Genomic DNA, 20671 nt, shown 5'->3' with positions numbered 1-20671 from the left:
AAGATTTTAGGAAGAAGAAGCCAGGCAGTGCCCATCATTCTCCACAAGTCCTTGTGGTCAGAATTCTGGATGGACAAGTGCTTAGGTTTCTAGAAGGTTCCATATGTTTCTGTTGTCTTCTGCTTTGTGTCCAGCTTTTCTTCCTGACTGCTCATCTTGATGACTGGCTACAGCCCTTGGCCAGCCCTGGATGTCTGGATGTCCCACAGGGAGAGGGTGCTGTGGGACGACAGCTTCCCATAGACCTTCTAGAAGCCCTTGCCATTTCACTTTGGCCATCGGAGATGGTTTCTCAGATTTACCTGCCAGTTGCTGCTTGACCATCTACCCAGTGCTTCTGGAGGCCAAGGAGTAATTCCTCTCTGATCCTCTGACTCCTTCTTTAGGACATTTCTTTCTCTAGCTCCTCCCAGTTTCTCACCCTTTCCTGCTCATGGCTGGTCTGCTTCCCTGACCAATGCATATAGTAAGTGCTCTGCAAAAATATCGCATAGCAGACAGGCCTCAACTAGTCTGGTAAGAAGTTTTCCTGGGGAGATAACATTTTATCTGAAGTGTGAAGAGAGTTTAAGGGTTAATCAGATGAGGGATTCCTCTGGAGACCAGGCAGGCTCAGGACAGCCCCACCAACCCACTAAGGGTTCAGGCCCAGGCCCAGGCACAGACTGCCCACCACGCTGAAGACCATGCCTGAACAGCACAGCACTGGGTCTCCAAACAGGCTGCCCAAAGCCAACATTTGGCCTGCCCATTCAGCCCCATCTCTAAAAGTGGTTGTCACCATCTTGGGAACCTCCAACACCATCTCAGGTTACCTCCGCTGCTGCCACCACCATCTTTAGTGGCAGCAGCTTCTACCTTGGGACACTGGCTGAGGTTTGGAAGCCCAACACCAAGGCACTTACAGGTTTGATGCTACCTTGCCACCAACTAGGGACATGGATGTTTCTTGCCAGGGTCCAGCCCTAGCAGGGTCCAGGGAGTCCTGAAGGATGAGTGGCGTCTGTGAAAAGATGAGACAGGAGTCGTTTCGTTGGAGCAATCTCCAGAGAGAGAGCTCTAATCCAGCTTTCTCTGGGTCATCTTTTATTACAATTTTTTCTCATCATTATAGATTCAGAATATGTCATTCATTACAAAATTTCAAAACTTTGCCAAGACATAACGTTTCCTTAACCATAATTAGGGGTATAGAAAAATGTCACATCAATTTACATTCTTCCAGGATGTGACTTTTTAGTTATCAATCATTAATAAAATGTGTCACTAATTTACATTTTTTCAGATTTTCCCAAGATGTACTATTTTCTTATTAACTAATGCCAAACTACGTAACCAGACTCTAAGTCTCCTACCTTTGAGTTTTAAAGTACACCTGCACTTTTATTTTTAATCTAAAATTCCCATATAAAAAGTCCCCTTAAATCTTATACTTAAAATATCCTAAAGTTTATAAACCATTCTTAAAACATATCAGAAACCCATACAACTAAAAACTTAAGACTTCAAAACTCAAGAATCTAAATAGAATAATACTTCTAACATATTCTAAGCATATGTCTTATAATGCTACTTTAATTAACTCCTATATTTGTTTCATAAAACTGGTTGAGCTGCTTTCTCAAAGAGTTTCTTTGTTTCTCAGTCAAGGCGCACTAGTTCTTATATCTTCATAATCTTTCTCAAAAAAGTAAGTTCTAAACATCAGTCCACTTTTTCCACCAATATTAAGTATGCTCATCAAAAATCCCTATGTGAAATAAAAGAGGGTTTATAGAAATAAAAAGAATGTATCCTTATATGTCCTAACTTTCCTAAGTGTATAACATAACTTTCCTTAATCAAGAATAAAACTACATTTGGTGGGTTTTGTACAATGAGCATAACGATTAGGTTTTCTGTTAGAGTCTGTAAACAAGTCTAGATGGCGCCTGGCAAAATGCCAGAGGGAATAGTTTGTAAAATAATGCCAGTGAGCCATTAAGTGTGGAGATACCTGATTGGTTGACTGCTGTATCTATTTTATGCTAATTAGATAAGCTATATAAAATGTATAAATACCACTCCCGTCCTACAATAAACGGCTTCCACTCCTGCTGTATCAATGTACACAAGTTGTTCGTCACCCCCCCGTTATTTTGCTGCAGCCGGACTGTGGCAGTTTTCTAAGAGGCCGGAAATATGGGCTTGGGTTCCAGTTGATATAATCAATGTGGTGCCTAAAATTCTCGTGGCCTTTCAGAGAATGATTGTTGTCCATTATGAATTTTGTCCTCAATGTGCTGAGATAGAGGAGCAGCTTTCTACTTTGTCCTTGATATGCTGAGGGATAGTAGTAGAGCCTTCAAGGCATGAACTACCTGTTATGTTCTAGCCATCTGAAATTTGATTTGGTTTGGCATTTAACATATTCATGCCTCCTGTCAGGGACATGAGCATGAAAATGAAAAGTCCCAATTACATAAAAAAGGGTCTCATGGTTTAGGTTTCCCACCAACCAGTGAGGCTTTGCCCGCATTCATCCTCACTGTGACCTTGTGAAGACAGTGGGAGAGCGGCTTTGACAGCACTTATTTTCTGACCTTGTCAAGACAGTGAGAGGGGAATTGCCTTCACCAGTTTCTCTCTAGGGACAACAACCAGGACATTTATTTGTTGAGTGCTTTTTCTATTTCTCTGAGGAATGCCATTGGGATTTCAACTGGAATTGCATTAAATCTGTATAGTGCTTTTGGTAGCATGGTCATTTTGATAATGTTAATTCTGCCTATCCAAGAACAAGGAAGATCTTTTCATTTTCTAAGGTCTTCTTAAATATCTTTCTTCAGCATTCTGTAGTTTTCATTGTAGAGATCTTTTACCACTTTCATTGAGTTAATTCCCAAGTGTGTGTGTGTGTGTGTGTTTTTTTTTTTGAGGCTATTGTAAATGGGGTAGTTTTCCTCATTTATCTTTCAGATGATTTGTCACTGATTTACAGAAATATCTTTGATTTATGGGTGTTGATTTCATATCCTGCTACCTTGCCAAATTCATTCATTAGTTCTAGAAATTTTCTGGTGGAATTTTTTGAGTCTTCTACATATAGAATCATATCGTCAGCAAACAGTGCTCATTTGAGTTCTTCTTTTCCTATCTGTATCCGTTTAATTTCTTTCATTTGTCTAATTGCTCTGGGTAGTGTTTCAAGAATTATGTTAAATAGCAGTGGTGAGAGAGGGCATCACTGTCTTGTTCCAATTTTTAGAGGGAATATTTCCAGTTTTTTTTCCCATTTAGAATAATGCTGGCCTTGGGTTTAGCATAAATAGCTTTTACAATGTTGAGTTATGTTTTTACTAACCTTGTTTCCCTAGTGTTCTGAACATGAAAGGGTGTTGTATTTTATCAAATGTTTTCCCTGCATCTATTGAGATGATCATATGATTCTTATCTTTAAGTCTATTGATGTGATGAATTGCATTTATTGATTTCCGTACATTGAGTCAAATTTGCATCCCTGGGATGAACTCCATTTGATCGTGGTGCACTATCTTTTTGGTATGGTTTTTTATTTGATTTGCCAGAATTTTATTGAGAATTTTTGCATCTATGTTCATTAGAGATATTGGTCTGAAATATTCTTTTCTTGATGTGTCTTTGCATGCTTTTGGAATTAGAATGATACTGGTCTCATAGAATGAGTTTGGAAGTGTTCCCTCTTTTTCTATTTCATAAAATAATTTGAGGAGTATTGGTATTCGTTCTTCTTTAAAGGTCTTATAGAACTCAGCTATGTATCCATCTGGTCCTGGACTTTTCTTGGTTGGTAGGCTTCTGATGGTGTCTTCTATTTCATTGCTTGAAATTGTTCTGTTTAGATTGTGTATATCATCCTGGCTCAGCTTGGGCAAATCATGTGTCTAGAAATCTGTCGATGCCTTTGGCATTTTCTATTTTATGGGAGTGAAAATTTTCAAAATAATTTCTAATTATCTTCTGTGTTTCTGTAGTGTCTGTTGTGGTATTTCTTTTTTCATCATGGATGTTAATAATTTGAGTTTTCTCTCTCCTTCTCTTTGTTAGCATGCCTAAAGGTTTATCAATTTTATTTACTCTTTCAAAGAACCAACTTTTTGTTTTGTCAATTTTTCCAATTGTTTCTTTTGTTTCAATTTCATTGATTTCAGCTCTAATTTTAATTATTTCTTGTCTTCTACTGCTTTTGGTGTTGATTCCTTCTTCTTTTTCTAAGGCTTTGCGATGCAATGTTAGGTCATTTATTTGTTGACTTTTTCTTCTTTTAAGGAATGAACTCCATGCAACAAACTTTGCTCAGTACTGCCCTCATAGTGTCCCATAGATTTTGAGATGTTGTATCTGTGTTCTCATTTACAGCTAAGAATTTTTTTATCTCTTCTTTGATGTCTTTTGCAACCCATTGTTCATTGAATAATATATTATTTAGTCTCCAGTTATTGGAGTGGCTCTTACCTTTTATTTTATCATTGATTTCTAATTTCATTCCATTTTGATCTGATAGAATGCAGGGTAGTATCTCTATTTTTTTTTTTTTTTTGTATTTGCTGAGAGTTGTTTTGAGGCATAATATATGGTCTATTTTAGAGAAGAATTCATGTGCTGCTGGGAAGAAAGTACATTTGCTCATTGATGGATGAAATATTCTATGTCAGTTAAGTCTAAATTATTACTTGTATTATCGAGTTCTATAGTTTCTTTGTTCAGCTTTTGTTTGAAGATCTATCCAGTGATGAAAAAGGAGTGTTGCAAAAGACAGAATTATTGTGTTGTGGTGTGTTAGGAAAAAGTATATTGGCAGCCGCACCTCAGAAAAAAAAAACCCAACATGGCACCTGAGGAGCTTCCCTTCCTGCTTATCCCTTTCCCACCAGTGCAAAAAGTTCCTGCGGGTGCCAACTCTCCCACGGGCGCCAATATTTCAAATCTTGCTGGCGGGGAACCTTAGCCCCAATAAGAACTAATTCTGTGGGCTCCAGAACTGATATCTAGAAGAACTTGCCAATAAACAGGTGGCCCATCATTTATCTAAGCCCTGCCATCTCTCCTTAGGTCTATATAAGCCCACAGCCTTTTGTAATAAAGTGGAACTTTCTCGTGCACTTCCTCTTTCATTTGGTGCTGTGACTTGGATACTGGTGAGCTCATTCTAACAGAGCCCGGTCTCTGGCTCGGCTGAGACATTCCGCCCTCGTCCGCCCTTTCAGATGCTGGTTCCCTGCACTCACCACTGATTGGACTTAGGTAAGCTCCCCTCCTGGTTTGTCACCCTCTTCGGGCTACAGCAGGAACTGCAACTGTGAATAGTCCTGATGTGTGATAGAGGAGAGAGACTCCACCCCACTAAGGTTTTTACGGCCGCAGTGGACTCTCTGATGACCCGCTTCCCTTTAGGGAGTAAGGCTTTTGGGTTTAGGCGAGAGACACCTCGGTTTCTTCCTTCTCAGCCTGGAGCTGTGTTCCATCCAGAGCTGCGTTCTGCCTGGAGCTCCGTTCCCCTCATTTCTGACTCTTTCGTTCCAGTCAAAAACTTTCTGGATGTCAGGTTGTCGCGGCCCTGGCCCTATTTGGGTCTCACAGTCGCACTTCACTGGTGACAACCAGGTAGGGCCCTCTGTATTTCCTTGCAACGGTCGGTCATTTTGGGGATGCCCACTTGATCCTCCGTTCGCCCCAAGCTTCCAGGAAGCTTTTCCTGGCCCATGTTTTCTCTCTGTCCCTCTCTCTTACTCTTATTCATATTCTCTCTCTCTCTCTCTCTCTCTCTCTCTCTCTCTCTCTCTCTCTCCCTCTCTCTCTCTTTCTCTTTCCCTCTCTTCCATCTCTTTCTGTGACCATGGGTGCCTCCGCATCTATACCTGAAACCTCACCCCTCAAATGTCTATTAAAAATCTGACCACACTCTCTCACACACCAGATATTAAACCCAAACTTCTGATCAAATTCTGTACCCAAGATTGGCCTACATATCCACTGGATAATGGCAATCATTGGCCTCCAGAAGGCTCGTTAGATCCAAATCTCCTCTGGGACCTTTTTAACTATTGCCAGCGTCTGAAAAAGTGTAGAGAGATTCCCTGCATTGAAGGCTTTAGCCTTCTCGCAGAACACCCTGCTCTGTGTTTCCCCTGTTCTCCCTCTCAAGTCCTCCTTGCTTGCAAACCCCTCCCTTCCCCTACTTCTACTCCTGACTTAGCAGACTCTTCCTCATTTGACCTGGCAGATGAACCCCCACCTTATCCCTCAGCCCCACCGGCTCCTGCCATCCCTTCCTCTTCCTCCACCTGATTCCACGGATCCTCAGCCTTCTGTTTTATCCCCCCTTCCCCTCTGCCTTATTCCACCCACTCCACACCCTCCTCCATGGAGACATCCCCTTCCCCTCCCTCCTCTTCCTGTCCATCACCCACCAGCTCTTTCAATCCTCCTGTTACCAGGCCTAAGGGACCCTTTCCCACCTCCATGACAATCGCACCCCTTTGTAAGGTTGCTGGTCCCGAGGGTGTTATCCAAGTATATGTGTCCTTTTCCATGTCGGATCTTACTCAGCTAGAGAGGAAGTTAGGCTCATTCACCACTGACCCCAAGACTTAGATTCGGATGGATCAATGGATCCTGCAAGCATATAGCCTCACTCATCACATTTACATGCTCCTGGCCAATACACTTCTCCCTGAGGAAAGGTGACGGGTCTAGGAACTAGCCCAGGCCCATGCTGACGAAAATTATAGAACCAATCCCAACAACCCTACAGGCCCACACACTGTTGAAGGATCGTCTATGGAATTATAACACCTCTGGAGGCTTACAGTCACGTGACCTTTTGCATCCTGCCTCTTGGCAGGCCTGAAGAAGGCAGGCCTGAAGAAGGCCGCCCGCAAGGCCGTTAATTTTCAAAAGGTGCAGAAGGTCATTCAGAAGAAGGAATAAATACCTTCAGAATTCCTGGATAGACTAACCAAGGCCCTCCAACAGTACACAAACCTCGATCCAGAAATCCCTGATGGTCGTCATGTCTTAAAGATACCCTGACATTAAAGCCAAGCTTAAGAAGCTTGAACAGGGCCCTGCTACTCCTCAGACCAAAATCCTCATGGTCGCTTTCAAGGTTTTTCCATGTTAGGGAGGAAGAAAGCAAACACCGCAGGCAGAAGGCCGAAAACGCCAAATTCCAAATGTTGGCCCAGGTCATTTAGGGAAGGTCATCACCACATCGTTCTAATAAGATGCCTCCTGGAGCTTGCTTCAAATGTGGTAAGGAGGGACATTGGGCCAGGGCTTTTCCTTCGCTGAGGACACCCTCCACCCCCTGCCCAAAATGCCGCCAAAGGGGATACTGGGGGGCAGACTGTCCAACAACCCAGAAGGGAGATTGTTCAGCCGCCCGCAACCACAGTCTCTCCTGGGCTTGGCAGAGGAGGATTGATGGAGTCCTGGGCCTTCCCTCCTGACTATTACCATCAAGAAGCAAGAGCCTAGAGTCACCTTCCTGGTGGATGGGCGCTCCATTACCTTCCTCTTGGATACTGGTGCCACTTTTTTGGTCTTGAGGGAGTATTGGGGTCCTACCACACCCTCAAAAACTCCTATTGTTGGGGTAGGAGGTAAACAGATCTTCCCTTGAAACCTCCCCCCCATCATGTTATTTGCAGGGATCCCTTTTGTCTTTCACACACTCCATTCTCGTTATGACCCATTGCCCCATTCCCCTTCTGGGAAGAGACATACTCTCACTATTGAAGGTCACCATTCACATATCACCCCCCCCACCTCCCCTGCCTCTCATTTCCTCATGATGATCCTAGGGACAGATACTCCTCCTTTACACAGTCTCCCATGACTATCTAAACCAGTTAACCCTGAGGTTTGGGACACAACTACGCCCCCTATGGCTAAATGCAGTCCTATTCATATTGTCTTATGGGACTCTTCAAGATATATTAATCAACCACAATATCCACTTACAACACAGCCCTCCTCAGATTAGAACCCATCATCCAGGATTTATTATGGAAGGGGTATGTTAGGCCTACACACTCTCCTTTCAACACCCCCATTCTGGCAATTAAGAAACTTAACGGGTCCTACAGACTGGTCCAAGACCTTCGCCTCGTCAACTCCTCTGTGGTCCCCTTCCACCCGCTAGTGCCCAAACCCTACACCCTCCTCTCTCAGATCCTTGCTACTACTACCCACTTCTCTGTCCTAGATTTAAAGGATGCCTTCTTTTGTATTCACTTGTCCTCAGAATCTCAGGATACCTTTGCTTTTATGTGGACTGATCCTCACAACCACCATTCTCATCTGTTTACCTGGATCATCCTCCTGCAGGGATTCAGGGATAGTCCCCATCTCTTTGGCCATGTTCTTGCCAAAGACCTCACATCCTTCCACCCCACCTGTCCTGACTGTACCCTCCTTCAATATGTTGATGACTTTCTTTTATGTAGTCCCTCTTGGGAACACTCTCAATCCCACATCGCCCAGCTTCTCAATTTCCTAGCGCATAAGGGATATAGGGTGTCTCCCCACAAGGCCCAGGTTTCCCAGTCTATTGTCATCTACCTTGATTTTTTCCTTGCACTGGGAAAAAAGGAAATAACACTGGATAGGAGGCAACTCCTCTCTAATCTTCCAGTGCCTCATACGAAAGCTGAAATACTATCATTCCTAGGACTAGCAGGATATTTTAGGGCCTGGATCCCAAATTACTCTCTTCTAGCCAAACCCCTGTATGACCTAGCAAAGGGACCCCCTGGTGAACCTCTTGCCTCCTCCTCCTGCTACCACTTCTGCAGACTTCAGCAACTCTTCTTAAAGGCACCTGTCCTTCACTTCCCGATCTTTCAAGACCATTTCATCTATATGTCCATGAAAAAGGGGGGCAAGCACTTGGGTCAAAACTATGGGCCTACATTTGCACCTGTGGCATATTTGTCCAAACAATTAGATCCTACCATCTGTGGGTAGGCCCCTTGCCTAAGAGCTCTGGCTGCTGGACAAATCTTACACAAAGAAGCCTCTAAGCTGACATTTGGGGCCCCTTTAACTATCCACTCCCCACATCATTTGCAGGATCTTTTAGTTTATAAGGGCCTTCAAACACTTTCTCCATCCAGAGTTCTGTTGCTCCTCACTTTCTTTTTCGAAAACCCTAATATTATGTTCCTCCCCTGCCCTGCACTAAACCCTGCCTCACTGCTCCCAATGACCTCCACACCTGACACACCAGTTCATAATTGCTTGGAAACCTTGGATGATTTCCTCCCCTGTCATTCTTCCATTTCTGAGGGACCACTCACCAAGCTCGACCTTATCTGGTTCACTGATGGCAGTTCCTTTAGGCAGAATGGCACTCATTACTCTGGATATGCTGTAGTTTTGGCCACTGAGATTATAGAAGCCAAAGCTCTGCCTTCAGGAACTACCAACCAGCAGGCCGAACTTTTAGCAGCCACTTGTGCCTGCCTTCTAGCACAAGGCAAATCCCTTTATACTGACTCAAAATATGACTTCCATATTCTATTATCCCATGCTGCAATATGGAAGAAGCGAGGCCTACTTACCACCAAAGGTAATGCTATCACTAATTCGTCTCTTATAACCAATTTGATAGAGGCCTCCCACTTACCCACCCAGTTGGGAGTTGTCCATTGTAGGTCCCATCAGAAGGATGGCTCTCCTCTCACTGAGGGCAATGCCAAAGCTGACCAGGTGGCACAGATGGCTGCTACTACTTCCAATTATGACACCCCTGGGGGACTTATAATGGCCACTTTAGACTGTCCATCTGAAGCCCCTACTTCTTCCAGTAAGAACAAGGACCTTTTCGAGTTCCTCCATACTCTATTCCATTCCAATTCTCAGTCTTTGACCCTCTTTTCACAGAGCTTCTTCTCCCCCACCCCCTCTGACAAAGCCATGCTACAGAATATAGCCTCTAATTGTCAGATCTGGCAGCGGACCAACCCTCATATTCCTTTAAGGCCTAAACCGTTTCCCTCCCACCAAGCCCGGGGACATATTCCTGTTGCTGACTGGCAGGTAGATTTCATGAACATGCCTGCTGTATGGCGTACTAAATACCTCCTTGTCTTTGTGGACACTTTCTCTGGTTGGGTTGAGGCATTTCCCACTTCCAATAAAAAGGCTTTCACTATAGCTTCAATCTTACTAACAGACGTCATTCCCAGATTTGGTACTGCCTTACAATCCGATAATGGCCCTGAGTTTATTTCTAGGATCACACAAAAGCCCTCTCCTTCAAGCGGCATTTCCACTGTCCATATTGCCCCCAGGCTTCAGGGAAAGTGGAAAGGGTAAATGGGACTCTGAAAGAAGTAAGTCCTTACCAAATTGACAATGGAATTAAACTTAGACTGGGTCAAACTCCTTCCCTTGGCTTTGCTTCGGATCAGAGCTCTCCCTTAGAAACCATCTTTACTGTCTCCCTTTGAGATAATGTATGGAAGACCTCTTATGACCACCTGGGTTGGTCATTTCACAAGGACCTCTCACACAAGATTTGTCTTTACCTCTCTTGTTTTATCTCCACTTGGAACTCTGGAAATATCAGGACTGACTTCTTCCAGACCCAGACTCCTCTCCAAACACTCCTCCCTTAACACCTGGGAGTTTAGTTTATTATAATACCCCCAAATGGGAAGGCCCCTATTCGGTCATTCTCTGTACCCCCACCGCCACCAAACTCTGCTTACCAGACAACCGTCTCACCCCCTGGATTCACATTTCTAGGTTGAAGCCATATCACCAAGAGGCCTGACCTGCTGACGACAGGACCACCGAAGAGGAACTCCAAGAGTCACCTCCTGAACCTCCACTTTACTCCTGCTCTCCACACCCATCTCACCCCTTTAAGTTGCGGCTCACACGGTGTTCCCCACAGCCCAATTCCTCTTAAAGAAGGCACAATGAGCTGTCCCAACACCCTAGTCCTCTCTCTCTGCTTGTTTTTTTTTTTTTTTTTTTTTTGTATTCTGCTTGTTTTCTGTGCTCTTTCGGGACTGGTCTTTACCTTCCTCTCCTACCATGTACCAATTCACCCTTTGGGAACGATACTTGGAACATGGCATGCAGAAGGTCTGCATAGTGGATGTAAATACTTGCTTCATCCACAACTGCACCTCTGTTTTCCTAAAATTGTCACCTTCCAGGACCTTCACTCCCAGTAGCTGGAACTGGCCTTTCATTTGCTTCCTTTTTGATCAAACCAAAGACTATTGCCGTTGGTGGCCTGAGATATATAATGGGTGTCCCTATTAGTCATGCAGGCTCCATGATGAATGTGCTAGTTATTCTTATCACTCACTTGGCTACCTTGAAGGGTGGACTTCTAGTTACCTCAAATGGCATAAGGGCTCTTCATCTGATAACAATGGATGGTATACTTTAGATATACCTGGCCCCAAGGCCAAACGTTGGGACTATGTTGAGTTTGCTGTCTATGCTCGGACAACCTCAGCCAAACCCACAGGATGGATGACTGTTGGCTGCTCCCTGATAATGCCACCTAAGGCAACCATCCAGGTAGTCAAACACATCAAGGAGTCAGAATCAAAACTTTGAGATCTTATCCATAGCCCTCCAAAGATGATTCAGAGTCTTCAACACCCTCAGGACCCCTTCCCATATGGTTCAATTTGCTACACCAAACTCTCAGATTATTAAACTCCACCCCTTTTTCTGTGCCTACTTCTCAGTGCTTTCTCTGTGCTTCACTTAGTCATTTGCTTCTAGCAGCAGTCCCATTAGTGGCAGGAAATATTTCAGCAAAAATCTACAATTTCTCTAAGAAAGGACAACCCCTACATGTGGCACGTATCCCACTATGGGAAAGTTATTCCACCAATGCTTCATTTCCTTTCATCTGTTTCCGCCTGCCAACAATAATCCTTCACCCCATCGAGCCCTGCATTTATGCAATCTGGACATTTCCTCTGGTGTAACGGGTCTTTAAGTACCTCAATGACCAATGTCTCTGGCACCTGTTTCTTGGTTACTGTAGTTCCTCAGCTGTCTTTGTATACTCCCACCAAATTCCGACAGTTGGCCCTACCTTCCTGCACCTGTAGAGCAGTCTTTCTGCTGGTTCTGGTAGGCCTCACTTTAACAACCTCAGTGGCGAGTCTTGGACTCTCTGGTGGAGCTATAGGTCATGATCTATGGGCATCCAATGACCTTCAACAAAAACTGCAAGAAGCACTCGATACCACTGCTGAGTCTCTGGGCTCCTTGCAGTGTCAGGTTACTTCATTGGCACAAGTGGCTTTATAGAACCGAAGGGCGATTGATCTCCTCAGTGCAGAAAAAGGGAGTACATGCCTGTTCCTCAGAGAGGAATGTTGCTACTATGTTAATGAGTCTGGGCTAATAGAAAAGAATGTTGTTAAATTGCAGGAATTATCGACCCAATTGCTCAAACCCACCTCCCCTAATCCCATAACGGGGTTCTTCCAATCCTCTCTCACCACATACTTGCTATCTTTCTTGGGGCCCCTTATTGGGATGCTTCTTTTTTTGCACTCTCTTGCCCTGCATAATGAAGTTCCTTCAAACCCAATTACAGAAAATTTCTAATCAAACTTTCAACCAGCTTCTGCTTAGGCACTACCAGCCTCTGATGACCGATGAACCCCCAACATCTTCAAGAGAACAGCTCACTCAGTGCTGAAGCTCACTACCAGGCACAATGGAATGCAACGAACATTGGACAGCAGGAGACAATGAGCCTGGAGAACCTCTTAATCTGCCACCCTGGATTCTTGAGCCTTCATGTCCTTTTAAGCCTCCTCATGGCCCTTGGCCTCTTCTCTGTCAGTACCCCAACATGGAACTTCTGCCAAAAACTGACCTTTGATTTAATTTTTATCTTCATCCTGTTTTTGTTTCCTCTGCTCTTCTTCAGGTGCTGGTGATGCCATGTTGAGGCAACACTTCTAATATTTCCTAGAGTCTCTATTACAAGACCAGTGGCTGATACCAACAATCTCCTCCATCCAGGACTGGTTCGATGCCATCGATGACTTGTGGCTTCAGGGAACCTTCATAGACTTCACCCCTACCAAAGTAGCTGTCTATAGCCACTGGGTTTTATTTCTGGTTGCCATGATATCACGAGACCTGGCCCCCGAACATTCCTCCACTTCCCCTTCTAGGCCCCACGTTGCCCCCACACAGCAGGAAGCAGCTGGATCTGACCAACCACGCCCCAGTTCCTAAGAAAACAAAAAGGGAGGAATGTTGGGAAAAGTATAATGGCAGCCACACCCCAGAAAACAACCCCAACATGGCGCCTAAGGACCTTCTCTTCCTACTTTCCCCTTTGTCCACATGCGCAAAAAGTTCCTGCGGGTGTGAACTCTCTCACCAGTGCCAATATTTCAAATCTCTCTGGCGGGGAACCTTAGCCCTAATAAGAACTAATTCCTGGGCTCTGGAACTGATATCTGGAAGAACTTGCCAATAAACAGGTGGCCCGCCATTTATCAAAGTCCTGCAATCTCTCCCTAGATCTATATAAGCACACAGCCTTTTGCAATAAAGTGGAACTCTCCCCAGTGAATTGTCTTGCGTGGAGGCTTCTTTCATGTGGGACTAGACAGAGCTGAATAGGGCTAACAGTGTGTCTGGGTAGTCTTGGCCAGAGGAAATTTCCAATGAAAGTTCCCAGACACCAGATTCTCTTATTCACTAGGCTGGGATGCCGATGTAGTCCACACACAGCCCACGGATGGCTCTCAGGAATGTCACTGAAGACATTATGTGATATTGGATTTATTATGAATACCTACTGAATTTGATCTTGGCACACAGCTCCAAAATGAGAGTGCCTTTTTCTATGCTAATGAGGTGATTGGTGGCTGGAAGCTTCTGGATTGTGTTAGGATTAGGGACTGGAGTCAACGCTGTGATCAGAGGGTCGGAACAGTTACCTCCCCTCTTGCCCACTGTTTTAGTCAGCTTTCTCACTGCTGAGACTTAAAGACCAGTGCAATTGTAGAGGAGGGAAAGTTTATTTGAGGGCTCAGGTTTTCGGAGGTCTTAAGTCCATAGAAGGCCTACTCCATTTCTTAGGGCACAAGATGAGCGTGAACATCATGGTGGAGTGTGTGGCAGATGGGAGTAGCTTATATCATGCTGATCAAGAAGCAGAGCAAGAGAGAGAGATCTCCACTTGCCAGATACAAATATATACCCAAAAGCCATGGTCCAATTCCCATCTCTTCCAGCAACACCTTACCACTTCAGTTAATCCCATCAGGGATTAATTAACTGATTTGGCTAAAGCTATAGCGCAATAATTTCTCCTCAAACCTTTTTGCATTGTCTCAAAACATGAGCTTTTGAGAGGACACCACATCTAAACCATAACACCCACCCCCCATTCCTCTGCGGAGGAGAGAGGGACTGAAAGTTGAGTTGATCACCAATCAATCATACCTACTTAATGAAATCTCCAGGAAAAACTAAAAGTGTTACTAAACCATGCCCATTTGCCTGCCCTGCAGTATGCCAATCATGGAAACGGCCACTTTTGCAAAAGAGATATCCACAGGGCAGCCACACAGGAGGCAATAGCAGACCCGAGTTTCAAATCCACTTCCATGAAGGCGGGGGTTAGGGATATTTATGGGATAAAGAAGCAGGTGGTCTTGTAACAAGGACTTAGAGGTTGTGTTTCCTAAAATCTCTGACTCCACTTGGGCCTGCAAATGTAAAAACACTTGACATCTTTTCCTCCATTTTGCACCTGTCTTTAATTCCTTTGAGTCAGTCATGTTGGATTCCAGGAATAACAGATCTGATTGACAAACATCATCTGATGAGTTGGAGCACCCAGGCAATGACAAATTTCTTATTGCCTCCCAAGGCCTTGCCTGACCAATCCTTAGATAATGATCAACAGATGACCATTTGACATGGTCAAATGGTTCTCTGGTCTCTTATCTATATAATTAGGAAGTTTATATAAGTAACTCCCAAAGATAGGACTGGAAATGCTTGTCCCTTGTCTTTTGAGTACAGCTGTAGTGACTAAAGTTCCTTTCACCATTACTCTTTCCATTTGGTTTGTGGGGTGAGTGGCCAGATCTGATTTGTTGGGATCCTCAGAGTTGGCTCCTGAGCCAAGTTGGCTCCAGTGATCATCTCAGGCACGGGGGCAGGTGATTGGGGATAAGGAAAAGTGAAGTTCATAATGGTCTGTGTGCAAGTAATTGTCATGAGAAAATTATTCCATTAACATAGAATGGACACATTTGTGTTTTCCACAATGTCAGAGTTTATTGAAAAATGACAAATTCACAAGCTACATTATTTTCATTGGTTGCAATTCACCAAGAATTCATGGGTCACCTGGAAGTCATAAGCTGTGCAGGTGCATATTCTTTTATCCCAATCTTAATTACTAGTATCTATAACCCACAAGCCATACATCACACGTTACATAGAACAGCTAAGAAAGGGTGAAGGTGGCTATAGGACCTCCGGAGGCTGACCTGAGAACAAAGGCAGTGAGCAGGTACAAATCCAAGTGTCACTCTGGGTGGTTCCAGAAGATTACTGGCCAGCTGAAGAACTCATTTAGGGTGCAGAACAGTCACAGCACAGAACTTATTCTAGGCTGAGGTCCAGATGGTGGGCAGTTTTAAATAGGGCCAAGTCAAGCAGAAAGATTGATCTGAGCTGAAGCCTGGGGACAGAGTTGGAGGTTTGTTGTCCTTTGAGCCTGTGATGCATTCACTGGATGGTCTGATAATGGGGGCTAGTGAAGTGTTGGTGTGTGCTGCAGTCTCCAATCTTAGGGTGCTCCTCCTTTGATGGGCCTTAGGTGAGGGGGCTGCTTTGTTCAGTGGTCTGGTGTGTTCAGTAAGCACATGGGTCTGTGTTTTCCAATATGGGTTTGATAGAGCCATGCCTCCATTTCCTGATTGTATTTGATAAGTTCACAGGTGGCCATTATTTATTAGTGTAAGCACCAAGTGACCAAGACTTGTGCAGACCTCATGAAGTCATCTAGGCCTTTATTCAGCAGTGGAGTTAGGCTGGATAAAGGTTTTATGTAGGTCACACTCTGGGAGATGACTTTACCACTGAAGGCTTTAACAGAACATATCAGTCTGGGCACTCAGGAAACAGGTTGGGAGCATTTGAAATTGGCTTTTACGGGGCAAGGATGGAGGGTCCAGAGCTCAGCATTTAGCACTTATCTCTTTCCCTCCAGGGTCTATTGTACTGTCACTGGAAAAGGATTTATTTGGGGGGAAGGATCAATGTTTTGGCTCCTTCCCAGAGACTGTCATTTTAGGCTTGATGGAGGTCTCCTTCCCAGGGATTGTCTTGTTACTGTCATTGGGTGCTGTTTGCTTCCTTCCCAGGGATTGTTCCGTCACTGGGAAAGGATCAATGTTATCAAAGTTTTGTCTTCTCCCTCCCTCCCTCTTCCCAGGCCACTGTATTGAGGTTGTCATTTCCATATCCTTCAATTTTGAAATGACCAATCTGTTCTCTGTTCCTGCTTTTTCCAGTTCTTTTCTATATGTAAAGCCAACCTCCTTGGCTCAGCTTAATGAAACAATGCATTCTATTTTCTTTTTTTAAGTATTTATTTTTTAGTTGTAGTTGGACACAACACCTTTATTTTTATGTGGTGCTGAGGATTGAACCCAGGGCCTTGCACGTGCTAGGTGAGAGCTCTGAACCAGAACCCCAGCCCCTCATTCTATTTTCTATAGTGATGTGTTACTTGGTTCTAGAATCAAAAATGAAAGCTAATTAGATCTTTTTTTTTTGACATTAAGTTTTTAAAATATATTTTTTAGTTGTGGATAGACCTTTATCTTATTTATGTATTTAAATATGGTGCTGAGAATCAAACCCAGTGCTTCACACATGTCAGGCAAGTGCGTTACCACCCTAGCTCTGGCCTCGCTAATTAGATCTTTAAGCCAAATTTGTTGTAATTTTGACTTTTGACAGCCCTGGATCTGTGGGATCAGATTCTAACTCAGCGTCCAATAGTGTCTGAATTGAGTTATGTTATAGGGCACCCAGCCAGTGTCTTCTGTGGAATTACTTGGTGTGTTGGAGATCCTCTCCTCACTGCAACATGGGGTGTCAGAAGTGAAGTATTGAGAGTGTTGAGGGTATCATATGGGAAAACAGGATATCTGTAGTTTTTTTTTATTTTAAACTTACATGGCACCTTAGTAGCATCTGTAGCAACAGGGTCTATAGCTATTTCATTCATCTTCTTGATTTAAGTCTGCTAAAAAGATGTAACTGTGAGACCATGAAGGTGGGACACTTTCAATGCATTGAGCTCCCCCATAAATACACTGACATTCAATTCAAACAGTAAAGCAAAATTAAGCTTAACCAATCAGAGACCACTCACCTAACCTCTATGTACAGACTTTCCACTTTAACCAATCACATATTTTGATTTTCTTTGTCTTGCTTCCTTGAACATTTTATAAGTTTCCACCCCTGTTAGTCAGTTTTGTTGGTCTGACCAAAATACCTAACAAGGACAAGTTTGTTTTGGCTCATGGTTTCAGAGGTCCAGTCCATGTTGGGCCAGCTCCACTGATCTGGGATCAAGGTAAGGCAGAACATCATGGTGGAGAGGAGTGGTGGAGGACTGCTGCTCCATTCATGGTAGCTAGGAATGAGGGAAGGGCACAGGGCCTCAGGGAAGATGAACCCTTCCAGGGCATAAGCCCAGTGACCTGCCTCCTCTGGCCATGCCTCACCTGCAGAGAGTTACCACCCAGTTAGTCCATTCAAACTAGGATGGACTGATTAGGTTACAGTTCTCCTGATCTGATCATTTCACCTCTGGATATTCCTGCATCAACACAGGAGCTTTTGGAGCACACCTCATATCCAGACCATAGAACCCCTAGTGGATCACTGAACTGCTTGAGGAGGTCTAGAGCTGACTAGTTCATGAATTGCTATCTGATCCTAGAAATTCTTGAAAATATTAACACACCTAGGTTTCTCTTTCAACAAGTCTCTTAGGAGATCTGGACTGGATCTTGACAGGGACTCTGTGATCCGTTGGTCTTATACCTCCCTCTTAGCATGCAGAGAGGATCCTGTAATCAGAGGCCACTGTGACTTGTAGCACGGAAGCTGGGTGGGATGAAAGGGCATGAGTGGATTGAGTGACTCAAAGGGAGACCAATAGAGGTTGATCATGGTTTCTGTACCTCTCGGAATCTTTCAGTCTCATTTGTCTCCTCGACCATCAGTGGCTTGCTGAACCCTGGGGTAGGTACTGGGCTAATGGTGAAACAGGTATCACTTCTATTTTTGAGTTAATTATACTCTGATTTTCACTCTTTCATTTACACAATTAGTGCAAATGCTTAAAAGCATTCAATTCTTAAAAGAATAGAGAAAAAAAATCCAATCTCCAAGTGTTTTCCTCCTCTGTTGCTTATCCACCCACTGGCCACAACACTTCTGATACCAGATGTCTGGAGTCCCCCCCACCCAAGCAGATCTGCAGCAGACACCAGCTGGTTGTCCTCAGGTTTATTTAATTGCTGACTGAGAGTATTGAGAGTATTTTCTTACTATCTACTTGGAGATGACATCAGATTGCACAGGTTGAGGATGTAGTCCTGCAAGACCACCTCCACTTTGAATGCACTTGCAAGCTGCAGATTGTGGATGGTGCTTCTGTCCTAACAGTTAAAAATCAGGCTTCCTAAGATCCCCTCCTTGGGTTAATCAATTTTCTGGAATGGCTCACAGAACTCAGGGCAGCCCTTATGTGAATTCATTTATTATAAAGGAGACTACAAAGGATGCAGATGAAAAGCCAGAGGGAAGAGAAGCCTAGGATGGGGTGTGGAAGAAGGGGGTGGAGCTTTGGTACCTTCTCTGGGTGCACAACACCCTAGGATTCTCCACTTGTTCAAAATCCTGAAGTTCCTCAGATTCTGTGCTTTCGGTTTACATAAGCTTCATTATATAGACATGAGGCTAATTAAATCACTCGGTATCAGTGATAAAATTAACCTTCACCCTCTCCCCTCATTGGAGGTGGAAGTATAGGACATAAAGTCCCAACTTTCTAATCTTACCTTGATTTTCCACTTACCAGCCCCCATCCTGAAGCTACCTGGGGACCCTCAACCTCCAGCCATCTCATTAAGATATAAAAGACATTCATATTACTCCAGAGACTACAAAGTTTTTAGGAACTGTATGTCAGCAATTAGGGCTGGCACCAAATATATTTCACAAGACAACGATCAGGTATAGAAAATGTTGTCTCAGAGAACCATCTTGCTCATCTTTCTGCCACCCAGCATGAATCTGACTCAATGCCACCTATTGTCAGGCAGAATGTGTCAGCTTTCTCCATCCTAAAACTGGGACAAGAGTGCAATGAATATGGTTTTTAGATTATCTCTGATCTCTGTTAATATCGTCAAGAGATAACAATAACTGAAAAAGGAGTATTTCATTCTGATCCAAAAAGTGTAAATGAAGACCTAGAGGCACAAAGGGCAATTTGTGAGGAACACTCATACTACAAAACCAGATTCTAGATTTAGACAGCTGTGGATTTGAATTCTCACTCTCTCACAGACACGTCGCTCATATGGCACTGTGCATGTGTGCATGTATAGGGTGGAATTCCAGATGTTGTGTTGCTGACTCAAAGGATAAATGCTGTTGAGAGTCACAGCCTAAGCGGCCCCTGAAAACTTCAAGCTGATTGGCTCCTCTGCGGTGATGCTCATTGGGCTGTTTCCCCGCCCTTTCAGACCACAGAGCTGCTCATTGGGGGACTCTTTTGACTCCACCTATGTGATCCAGCCAATCGGCCTCAAGAGCGGGAGGAGTGGGGGTTGAGATCCTCGCTGGAAGCCGGTGGTGGCAGTTGGGCTCTGAGGGAATTCCTGAAGAGCTCGTGTGGTGCTGCATGTGTGTTCTAAAAATAAAGTTTGTTTCTGCTTGACAAGTGGCTCCTGAATTGTGCCCAGCCAGACTGAGGCATTTGGTGGCCTCTACTGGGAATGACTGAGGGTAAGTGATAAGATAAACTGCTCACCCCTGAGGGCAGGGCGAGAGGATGGGTAGCCATTTTAAGATTCTTTCGTTTTGTTTCGCTTTTGTTTCAAGTTGTGTGTCCCTGGAGATGGGTGAGACGGAAGAAAAACCGCTGACATCTGAGGAAAAACTATTTACATTTGAGGAACAGATAGGGAGAAAGGACAGATGGACATTTCAGGAGGATAGAAAGGCTGATATAATGATTTTTTGTTCCATTTTTGTTTCATTCTGTTTCGATTTTGTTTGGTGTTATCTTGTTGGGTTGTGTTATCTTTATAGTAGAAATATGGGATCAGAAATTAGTGAAAAACAAACTGAAAGAGTGTTAAGTAAATTGTTAGAGGAAGGAGGCACCCCAGCAAAAACAAGAACAGTTAGGGCATACATCGATACAATACAAAAATGTAGCCCATGGCTTTTTAAGGAGGAGTTGTTGAATATATCACAATGGGACCATCATGGTGAAGATTTAAGGGAGAGGGAAAAGAAAAACCCAGGAACTCTGCCAGTTGGCACATTGCCATTGTGGTTGATGATACGATTTTGTTTGCCTAGT

Source organism: Callospermophilus lateralis, chromosome 7 (assembly GCF_048772815.1).
Source record: "Callospermophilus lateralis isolate mCalLat2 chromosome 7, mCalLat2.hap1, whole genome shotgun sequence".
Classification (NCBI taxonomy): Eukaryota; Metazoa; Chordata; class Mammalia; order Rodentia; family Sciuridae; genus Callospermophilus; species Callospermophilus lateralis.
Note: the sequence above shows the minus strand (reverse complement) of the source record.